The sequence below is a fragment of the Sciurus carolinensis genome, chromosome 17, assembly GCF_902686445.1.
Source record: "Sciurus carolinensis chromosome 17, mSciCar1.2, whole genome shotgun sequence".
Lineage (NCBI taxonomy): Eukaryota > Metazoa > Chordata > Mammalia > Rodentia > Sciuridae > Sciurus > Sciurus carolinensis.
Window position 1 is genome coordinate 51400595 of NC_062229.1, and position 11026 is coordinate 51411620.

Here is an 11026-nt window from a genome sequence, read left to right on the forward strand (position 1 = left end):
GGCTGCGGATATAGCTCAGTTGGTAGAGTGCTTGCTTCGAAAGCACAAGGCCCTGGGTTCAATCCCCAGTACCGCCAAAAAAAAAAGAAAACGAAAAGGATTGGAGATCTAGTTCAGTGGTAGAGCACCCCTGAGTTCAATCCCCAATACCAAAAAACAAAATAAAACAAAACAAAATGAATGGATGAACAAATTGTTGCACCCATATAATGGAATAGTGTTTAGTAATGGAAAGGAATTACCTACTGCTACACAACAACCACATAGATAAAACTCAAAATAAGTGTGCTAAATAAAAGAAACCAGGCCAACAAACAAACTGGGTTAGATTCTCAGCACCACATATAAATAAATGAATAAAATAAAATGGCCATCAACATCTAAAAAGTTAAAAATAAATACATAAATAGAAGAGTTGGGAATATAGCTCAATGGGTTTCAATCCCCACTACCAAAAAAAAAAAATCTCTTGTTTCTTTCTTTTCCCCATGTTCCCCCTCAAGAGCAAATGAAGTGGGATCTTGCTGAAATGGAGTCAGATAAAGTTTCCTCACCTCTCTTGCTCTTCTCCCTGTGGAGTTTACAGGCTGCAAGGGGTGTGATGACATGTTTACTTTGGAGCCAACTTTGGCCAGTAAATACATTCTCAAGTCAGACCAGAATCAGCCCCTGATAGGAGATTGACAGGCCCTTCCAAAATAGCTGGAGGTGAATCCTCTGCAGGTCTTTAATGGAAAGGGCAGGGGAGGAGATCTAGTTAACAGAGATTATTTCCTTGGTTTCCCTAGAGGCTGAACTGGGAAAAACTCTTGGCCACAGAAGCTCAGTGATAAAGCAACAAGAAGACGTTTGGAATGTGGATGGTCCAGCTCAATGAGGTGAGGGCGCAATGTGAGAAGTTTGTTTTCTTCCCCTACACTTTTTGGGATGATGCGTAGTTTCCCCATGTTGATTGCAGTATCTTCGTTGGCTTGGACAGCTGACCAGTCATGTGATCCCAAGTTGGTTTGGATGAGATGGAGTCCACTGGACCAAATGGTTTTCCAGAATGCAAAATAACGGAGGTTCTGCTCCATGCCAGGTAGGATGCCAGGCACTAGTGGTATAGCCATGTATCATAGAGCTCCCACCACCCGGAGCACTGTGGTGTACACTGTAATCCCAGCAACTTGGAAGGTGAAGGCAGGAGGATTCCAAGTTCAAGGTCAATCTGGGCAATTTAGTAAGACCCTGTCTCAAAATAAACATTCAAATGGGCTGGGGATGCTCAGTGGTGGAGTGCCTTAGGTTAAAATCTCCAGTACTGCAAAAAGAAAAAGGGAAAGGAAGGAAGGAAGAAAATTCCTGTCCTCTTAAGAACCTGCAATGTAACTAGAGAGACAGACATGTCAACAAATACAACCTGAGTAACAACTGTGATCTACAGCAACCATTTATCAAGCTAAACACTTAACATTGTCTCATGTAAGCCTGTAAATTAAGATCACCACCAGCCCTATTTTACAGACATGGAAACTGCAGTAAGGCCTTAAGAAACAAATACTCCATGCTTTCATATAAGCCCAAGAGAAATGAAGACATATGTGGCCATAGAGAGCTGTGTATTTTTTTTTTCTTTTTTCTTTTTGGTGCTGGGGGGTCAAACCCAGGGCCTTGCACATGCTAAGCACATGGTCTACCATTTAGCAACACTCCCGAGTGCCTACTCAAATGTTTACAGCAACATTATCCATACTAGCCCAAAGGCAGAAATGACTCAGATGTTTACTGATGGATGAATGGATAAACAAAATGTGGTTCAGTCAGATAATGAAATATTATTCAGCCATAAAAGAAATAAAATACTGAGATATGCTACAACTTAAATGAACCTCAAAAACATTATTTTAAGTGAAAGAAACCAGACACAAAAAATCACTTTTTTTCTTTTTCCAGAACTAGGGATTGAATCGCACAGGTGCTTTACCACTGAACTACATTCCCAGCCCATTTTATTTTATGTTATTTTTTATTTTGAGACAGGGTCTCACTAAGTTGCTGAGAATCTTGCTAAGTTGTGGTTGGCTTTGAACTTGTGATCTTCTTGTTTCAGCCTCCTGAATAGCTCGGATTACTGGAATGTGTCAGTGTACCCTGCTCTATACGATTTATTTTCTATGATATATCCATAATAGGCAAATATGAAGAGATGGAGAGCAGGTTCGAGTTTACTGAGTCGGGGATGAGGTGGAGAGTTCAGGGTGATTTGTGGGGTGATGAAAATTTTTAAAGCTACAGAGAGCTGAGATTGCAACAGCATTGCAAATATTCCTCTTCTTTTTTTAGTTATAGATGGACACAATACCTTTATTTTATTTATTCATTTTTATGTGGTACCTCACACATGCTAGGCAAGCGCTCTAATACTGAGCCACAACCCCAGCCTGCAAATATTCTTAATACCACTAAATTCTACACTTACAAATAGATCATTGTATGTTATGTGAATTTTGCCTCAATAAGAGAAAAAAAAAAAAAAAAAAAAAGAAAGAAAGAAAGAAAGAAAAGAAGGAAACAAAGCCTGGCATTGTAAATAGTAGATTGGAACTAGGTCCTAAACCTGGGCCATGTGGCTCAGTCCGTGATCTTAGTAACTATAAATTTTAGTATGAGTATTATATTTTTTAGTTCTGAGATTCCATTTCATCCTTTTAAAAAATAGTTTCTAGTTTTCTGCTATAATTCTTGTCATCTAATTTCCCAAATGTTTCAATCATAGTTATTCAAGTTCCACTTCAAAGCCTGGGAGCAACTCTAAATTTCAGACTTGTCTTTCTGGACCATTTCTAGATGTCCTTGGTGGGAAGTCTACCCTGATATGCCCTGACATAAAGACCATGGTGAGACACAGGAAGCACCTGCCCCCACCCCACCCCAGCCCACCCCCGCCAGGATGCTTCTGCCTACGTGGATGTGGATGAAAACTTCAAAATTAAACAGCAAACCGTGAAATTTCAGGTTGGTGAAACTGCAGTGTTCAGAGTTGTATTATTTATTTACTTATTTTGGAAATGTTGCCCCTATTCACTTCAAGGACGACTACACATATAACCTGATAATGCCATTTACTGAGTGCTTCTAAAGGACTTATTGTTGGAAGCATTTTACACGTGTTAAGTCAGTTGGTCCTCATAAGAACAGGGCTGGGGAGCATTTACCAACAGTAGAGCATTTACCTAGCATCTTTACAACTGGGGTTTGGTTCCCAACATCACAAAATTAAATAATAATAATAATTAAATAAATAAAATAAAAATAAAAGTAAAAGCCCAGGATCAGGTTTTGCTACCACCATAGCCATGGTTGGAGGAACCAAAGTCCAGAGAGTCGAGGACAATGGGCTAATGATGCACAGCTTGTACAGCATGAAGTAGAGACACAAATCCAGGTCCAGCCAACTGCTACATGTTGTTCTTTATAACCTAAGAACAAGGAGTGAACAATGATAAGGAATTAGAATATCCAGACTTGAGAGGGCAAGGAAGTCAGGAAAAAAATTTGCCAACACCACATAGAAAATGTTTAAGGAGAAGGAACCTGTGATTTGGCAGCTAGCTAGTCCCATTTGATGAGACCTGGTCTTAAGGACAGTTAACTGAACCTCTCTGTCAGGATTTTCATCTGTAAAATGAGACTAATAAACGTACTCACCTCTCTGGGCTGTCCCTAGAACTCCAGCAACAAGCCTCATTTCCATCTCTCCTCTGGATGGCAGTCACCCAGGCACCAGGGGTATGTCCAACCCCTTACTTATTCATATAAGGAAGGAGGCACAAATAACAGATTTAGCAAGCCCTCACTTTGCACCACTGTTCCTAGAGATGTTCATGCATTTAAATCTCACAAAATCTTGTTATCCCACTAGGCAATGGAGGAAAGGAGCACAGAGAGATCAAGTTACTTGTCCCAAGTCACACAGCTAGGAGGTAGCAAGGCTGGGCCTCAAACCCAAGCACCCATCGCTCTAGGGTCCACCCTCCTAACTACTGCACCACCTAGCTTCTGTCATTTCACCCTCACGCCCTGTCCTTTGGTGAGACTGAATTGCTTTCCGTTCCTCAAATAAGAGCTTTCTCTTAGATCCTGACCTTCCTGCTTGCTGCTCCCTCTGGTCAGCATTGTTCCTTTCCCTTTGCATATTTATTGTTTTAATATTAATATCTTCTCACTCCAGCACTGGGGAGGGAACCCAGGGGCACTCTACCACTGAGCTACATCCCCAACCCTTTTTAAAATATTTATTTATTTATTTGCAGAACTGGGGATGGAACCCAGAGCTCTCACACAGCTGTATCCCCAGTCTCATTTACTTATTTATCTGTTTATTTATTGTGGTGCTGGGGATTGAACATAGGTTAGGCACCTTTTTATTTTTAATTTGAGACAGGGTCTCATGAAATTGTCCAGGCTGGCCTCAAATTTGTGATCCTCCTGTCTCAACCTCCCAAGTAGCTGGGATTACAGATATACCCCACCACACCCGGGGAATAGGGACATCTTGAGGGGCATTCTTCTGCCAACTGCAGTGTGCAGGCTCTGAGCCTGGAGGGATCTCTGGAATCCAGGGGTTCAACCTCTAACTGACTGTATGACCAAATGGATTCAACCACCCTGTGCCAGAGAGAGCAGTCAGGCGGTGAGCCAGCACAGCAGGGTGAGGAACTGAAAGCAATTCAGGCTGGCCCAGGATGGGTTCCTGGGAGGAGGTCCTTGGCCTGGAGCCCTAGCTCTGAGTCAGCTTCTGAGTCTGTAAAATGGAGGTGGTAACGGTCCCTACCTCACAGCACTGGCTGTCACAGAATTAAATGAGTCAAGACACTTAAAGGGCGAAGCTCAGTGCTTGGCACTGATAAAGTGATCAATAATTGTTGGCAATTCAATACTGTCTTAGGGCTAGGGATATAGCTCAGTGGTAGAGCAATTGCCTAGCATGCACAAGGCCCTGGGTTCAATCCGTAATACTGAAAAAGAAAAAAGAAAAAAAAAAAAGACAATATCCTTTCTTTAATCAGTACTGGGGATTGAACTCAGGGGTGTTTTACCATTGAGCCATATTGCCAGCCCTTTCTAATTTTTATTCTGAGACAGGGTCTTGCTAAGTTGCATAGGGCCTAGGTACATTGCCAAGGCTAGCCTTGAGTTTATAGTCCTCCTGCTTCAGCCTCTTGAGTTGCTGGGATTAGAGGTGTGAGCCACTGCACCCAGATTTTCCACTTTTCAAAATTGGCACATTATAATTACATGTAATGGTGGGACTTGCTATTGCACATATGTACAATAGATAGCAATATAATTTGACCAATATCATTTCCTAGTATTTTTGCTTTCCCTTTCATCCTCCCTCCTTTTAGCCCTTTTTCTTTACTAATCTCCCTTGGATTTTCATGAGACCTCCCACGCCCCCACTCCTTTTTCCTCTCTAGCTTCCACATATGAGGGGAAACATATGACCTTTGACCTTCTGGGTTTGGTTCATTTCACTTAACATAATGTTCTCAAGTTTCATTCATTTTCCTGCAAATAACATAATTTCATTCTTCTTTAAGGCTGAATAAAATTCTGTTGAGTATATGTACCACATTTTCTTTATCCATTCATCCATTGATGGACACCTAGGCTGGTTCCATAGTTTGGTCATTGTGAACTGTGCTACTATAAACATGGGTATGCATGTATCACCCACTATAATATGATGACTTTAATTTTTTAGGATAAATACTGAGGTAATATGGTGGTTCCATGCCTAGTCTTTCAAGAAAGCTCCATATTGATTTCCATAGTGGTTGCACTAATTCACAATCCCACCAACAGTGTAAAAGTGTTCCTTTTTCAGTGGAGAGGCTTTTAACCAATATCATTTACTTTCTCCCAGATGTTAGTGTTGTCTTGGGTAGGCTGGGGTGGAAATGGTAACAGCAGGGCCAGGTGAGGCCTTCACCACAGGTGGCTGAGAGGAAGGCTTAGCTGCCCAGCCCCTGGCACTGAGAGGAAAAGGGTATCAGTGGGCGAATTCCTGGTTGGGACTGAGTAGCTGGGGACACCAGTAGCAATCCCTACTTTGTCCAGGGAAGCAGAAGGACCGTAAAGGACCCAGGGTGGGTCAAGCAGTGGAGGACAGGGAGGAAAATGCCTTTTAAAAGAACATGGACCATGGAGGCTGTGTAGTCCTGAGTGGGGGGCAGGGCTGTTGTGGTTTTCTGAGATATTTCAGGCATGAATAATGCTCAGATTGTCAGGATGGAAAGGGGGGAGAAGTCCCCTGAGACAGGGAAAAGCTAGCTACTCTGCGGCAGCTGAAACCTGAGGCCTCACACAGTGGCTGCTAGAGACAAAGGTTGTTTCCCATTTCAAGAAAACTGCAGAGGCCTGGGGCCCATGGGAACAGGGTTGTTTTGGACAGGAGGCCAGAACTCTGGCATACTGAACTCACCTACCTACCCATCCTGCATCCCAGCGCCTTACCAGTCCTTCCTCTGCTCCAAACCCTGAGGGAACCCAGCTAACAGAATGTGCCCTGTTATTCAAAGCTTGAGATTTGGGACAGACCTTGACCACATGTGAAGTCGTGATCTTTCTGCCTCAACCTCCTGAACCGCTGGGATTACCACCACTGTACCTGGATCCCGTAATTTTTTATTCATATATTAGTTTTACATAATGATGGGTTCTGTTGTTATATATTCCATACATGCATACAATATAACACTATAATTTGACCAATATCACTCCCCAGCACTTCCCCCGACCCCCAGATCTGTGTTTTAAATGGACTTCAAATAAAGTTAACGTAGTGCAGAGATGGGTGTGGGAGTGCAGGCCATATAGCGCGCCTCGTAGAGTGCCTGGCTCTCATGCTGGAGGCCCGGGTTCGAGTCTCCAGCACTGTGGGATTGTGGAAATAACAAACGAGATGGGTGTGGGCTTCAGGTACAAGGAAGAGCATGGGCAGAGGTGAAGAGGGCAGCAGTGGCTGCCACTAGTGAGGATTCTCTGTTGAGTAAAGAATGAGGAGGCTGTCTGAGGCTGGGAAAAAGAGTTCCAAGTGTCAGGAAGAATACCATAAAGGCTAAAATCACAGACTCTAACCCAGCGTGGTGGTGCATGCCTGTAATCCCAGCACCTCCGGAGGCTGAAGTAGGAGGATTGCAAGTTTGAGGCCAGCCTCAGTAATTTAGCGAGGCCCTAAACAACTTAGTGGGACCCTGTTTCAAAATAAGAAATAAAAAGGGCTGGGCCCAGGCGCAGTGGTGCATACCTGTAATCCCAGCAGCTCGGAAGGCTGAGGCAGGAGGATTATGAGTTCAAAGCCAGTCTCAGCAATTTAGCGAGGCCCTGAGCAATTCAGTAAGACCCTGTCGCTAAATAAAATATAAATAAGGGCAAGGGCTGGGGATGTGGCTCAGTGGTTGTGGTTAAGTGCCCCTGGGTTTAATCCCCAGTCCCCCTCCCCCTGGAAAAAAAAACAAAAAACAAAAAACAAAACCCCACAGATTCTGAAACCAGTCCTCCTGGTCTAAGACCTGCCTTTGCTATTTACAGGCTGTGTGACCCTGGCATCCTTTGGCATCCTCATCTTTACAATGAACATGGCAGTATCTGTCCCATATAGCTACTGTAGAGATGAAATGAAATTGTGACTTCCAAGAGCCACCAGTAGGGCCTAGACTGAGAATGGGCTTTGAATGGATGCTAGTACCAGTCTGTTATGGTATGGATATGAGGCGACCCCTGAAAAGCTCATGTGACAATGCAGGAATGTGCAGAGGTGAAATGATTAGATTATGAGCGCTATGACATAATCAGTGGATTATTCATTTGATGGATTAATAATTTGAATGGACTACTGGATGGTAATTGTAGGCAGGTTGGGCGTGGCTGGAGGAAGTAGGTCACTGGGTGTGTGCCCTTGGGGATTATATTTTGTCCCTGACTCCTGGTGCACCCTCTCTCTTTCTATCTCTCTCTCTGTTTTCTGACTGTCATGTTCTGAGCTGCTTTTCTCTGCCATACCCTTCCACCATGACATTCTGCTTCAGCTTGGGCACAGCTTGCACTCAGCAGACCACGAACCAAACCTCTGAAACTGAGCCCAAATCAACTTTTCCTCTTCTAAGTTGTTCTTGTCAGGTAATTTGGTCACAGCAATGAAAAGCTGTCCACCACACAGTGCATGGGTGTTTTCTTGCCCCCTTCCCTCTCTTCAGCAATCCAAGCCTGATAACTCCCAGCTCGACTTGGCTGCTCCCTCCTACACAAAGCCTCCTTGTTCCCTGGTGTGGGGGAGTACATGGAGATCTCAGGACACTGCAAGGACACACAAGTGCTCCCCCACTGGGGAAGTTCCACAGAGACCTTATAACCTCTGAGGAGGGGCTGTGTCCTTCTCAATCACAGCTGTAACCCTGGCCCTGGTGTAAGGTCAGCCACATGATAAATGCTGAGTGAACACAGGAAACAAATGAGTGAGTGGATGGATGGTGGATGGACAGACAATGGAGGGATGGATAGGTGCATGAACAGATGTCAGGCTGAGGGGCAATCTTCATCCTGCAGGCTGTGAGTCGTGCTAGGACATGGAGCACCCACAAATGTGTGGCCTCGAGCCTGACACTCATGTCTGAAGCATCTACATCCTGTTCCTGCCCTGGGTGGGGTGTTTATTCTTAATTCCACAAAGCAATTAACTGCAAACACTGTCAATCCAGGAGACAGATTCTAGAAGTTCAAACAGCCCTTCCCTCCCTGACCAGGAAAAAAGTAAAGTGGTCTTACCATTCACCTGTGGCCAGCTTCAGGATTCTGATGTTTGCGTTCCCAAAAGTTCAAGTCCCATCTTTTTATTTTCCTTGTATATGTAACAAAACATACTCACAAGCCTTCCATTGTATCAATAATTTACAGTTTCCCGTGACCTCTTCTACACTTTATTCTCCTAACAGTTAACTCGCACTTTATTCTCCTAACAGTTAACTCGCGCACAATTGAAATAATGTACATTGCCCTTGATTTTATTTTCATTGACACCTTACTTTTCCACATGGCCAGATTCTATTTATTTGTGTAACTGCTGGTGGCTGTGGCCAGGCCTTTGCTATACAGAATGTAATTTACTTAACCATTTCTCAGAGTGGGACAATTGGGTTGCTTCCAGGGTCTCCCTAGTGTAAGCAACCCTGTGACTGGGTGCAAAACAGGTGCTGCCAGGTGTGTAAAAAAGGTGGAGCAAAATATACCTAATTGCTTGTCTGCGCATTAAAATGCCTCTGGAATGATTCACAAGAAAGTGGTAACATTGGGGAAGAAGTGAGACAGACTTCTTTTTGGTATCTTTTGCATTTCAAACTATGGGAATTTTTTAAAAAGGTAATTATGTTAGTATTTTAAAAATAAAGATTCTTTTCTGGCCAGGTATGGTGGCACACGCCTGTAATTCCCATTACTCAGGAAGTTGAGGAAGGAGGACCAAAAGTTTCAGGCCAGCCTAGGCAATTTAGCAAGGCTGTGTCTCAAAATTAAAAATGTGATTCAGTGGTAGAGAGCCCTTGGTTTCAAACACCAGTACAGAAAGAAAGAGAAAAAGGAAAAAACAAAAACAAAAAACCAAAACACATACCACATTAGAACATTAAGAGAAAAAAACAGGTGAAATACAAATCGAGTCCAGAATTCAGTTAACGGCAAGGTGCCAATGTTCATGTCTTAGTTCTGACAAATATACTGTGGTTACATGTCAATAATGGGGAACACTGAGGAGGAACTCATTATACTAACTTGACAACAGTTTATAAATCTATGACGATTCCAAAATAAAAAGTTCATTTAAAAAAATAGGGGTGTCCCAAATTTTAGTGAGGACTAAAATGGGACAAATAGCCCGATGATAAGCCTTCTTGATTAAGGTTTTGGTTCCCCTTTCTCTCTGTTGGACTGGTGTGGGAGCACTTGGTGCCGGTTCAAAGATCCTTCTCTTGATCTCTGTGCCATGTCTATGTGAAGGGGCAGCACCAGGCCTGTCTCACAGAGTGCCCAATTATTGTCAGCCAGATTATTAACAGCCTGGTTACAAAAGGTACAAGCTCATTTTCAGGACTTGCATTTCATTCCATAATAATAATGTAACCTCAATCAAGGAAACCAAGAAAGCAGAATTAAACAGCTTCCTCTTTATGATCCCTTTATGGCTTCCCTTATAAGGCTGCATGCATGTCCCTTACGAGGGTGCTATCAATATGTGTGGTAACTGGCAACATAGGGCCTGATTCCTTCCAGACTGGGGCCTGTTTGTGCTGGATTCTACTGTGAAGCCCACTCCTCTTCCTCACCCCTAACCCCAATTTTGTTTTCTGTTTCCATTCACCTCCTGCTAAACCGGCAGGACCATCTTTTATTTTATTTATTTTGTTAACTATAATTTCTCAAGTTGTAACAGCCCCACCCAACCCCAGAAGAACGCCAGGCCCACATCAGACCTGTGTCAGCAGAACTGAGGGTGATGTGGGGAACGTCCCCATTCCTCCTGACTCATCAGACCCCAGGTTGACCTTTTTTCCCGAGTCCCCTCACTGCTGAGGTTGGCAGCATCTGTATAATCCCCTCAAATGGAACCTGACTTCTTTTTCTTGGATACAGCTCCAGGTTAAAAAGGCTTGGAGACCGGAGTTTAGGTGCCACTTCTGCAAAGTGCCAGCTTTGTTGGGGAGTTTCTGATTCTCAGTTTGCCCACTTAAAAAATGGGATAACGTCTCTTTCATAAAGAACATGTAGAACATGCTGGGCATGGTGGCACACACCTGTAATCCTAGCTACTCAGGAAGCTGAGGCAGGAGAATTTCAAGTTTGAGGCCAGCCTCAGCAACTTTTGAGACCTTGCTCAAAAGATAAAATAAAAAGGGTTAGGGATGTGGTTCAGTAGTAGAGTGCCCCTGGGTTCAATCCCCAGTAACCACTCCCCCAGGGAAAAATATTTGTAAAAACACTTTGCAAGGAG

At 43.5% G+C, this 11026-nt stretch overlaps 1 non-coding gene across 1 annotated transcript; it reads left to right on the plus strand.

The window, feature by feature from the left end:
• Trnas-cga (transfer RNA serine (anticodon CGA)) lies at positions 1–77 on the plus strand. The gene has a single exon. It is a non-coding gene; the product is annotated as a tRNA-Ser (tRNA).
• The last annotated feature ends 10949 nt before the right edge of the window (positions 78–11026 follow it).